Source organism: Sinocyclocheilus grahami, unplaced genomic scaffold, assembly GCF_001515645.1.
Source record: "Sinocyclocheilus grahami isolate Dianchi unplaced genomic scaffold, SAMN03320097.WGS_v1.1 scaffold21.1, whole genome shotgun sequence".
NCBI classification, from domain to species: domain Eukaryota; kingdom Metazoa; phylum Chordata; class Actinopteri; order Cypriniformes; family Cyprinidae; genus Sinocyclocheilus; species Sinocyclocheilus grahami.
The window spans coordinates 3,219,215-3,219,779 of NW_015505200.1; positions in this window are offsets into that span (position 1 = coordinate 3,219,215).

The following is a 565-nucleotide window of genomic DNA, read 5'->3' on the forward strand; positions in this document are numbered from 1 at the left end:
CTGCTTCTTTCTTTCCACCCTTTCTTTCTTTTTTTTCTTCCCAGAGATCGCAGCTGCTGTTTGCTTGAAAAGATGCTCTTGGCTTCTTGACTTCAGTTCTGCTCTTCTTTCCACTTTGGCTTAGCACTTAGCTGGGATTCTTCTAGTAACCCTCATATATTGCATTTATTTTCACTGTAAAAAAAAATAAATAAATAAAAATAAAAAATCCAGACAGTTTATGATAAAGAAAAAAAAAATAGAAAAAAGTATTATAAGTATATATATATATATATATATATTTTTTTTTTTTTTTCTTTTTTTTTTCTATTTCTATTTAAAGGCACCTAAAAGTTTTACAGTAAAGTTACATGTCCTTCAATTACATGTCATTCAGGAAGCAAGCAAACAAACAATCAAAACAAAACAACAACAAAAAACAAAATAACAAACACACACACACACAGGTTTACTTACCTGTCTAAATGGGGACATTACATAGACTTCTATTGTTTTTATATACAGATAGTTATACACTTTTTAACCTAAACCCACCCCTACCCCTAACCCTACCCCTCACAGAAAA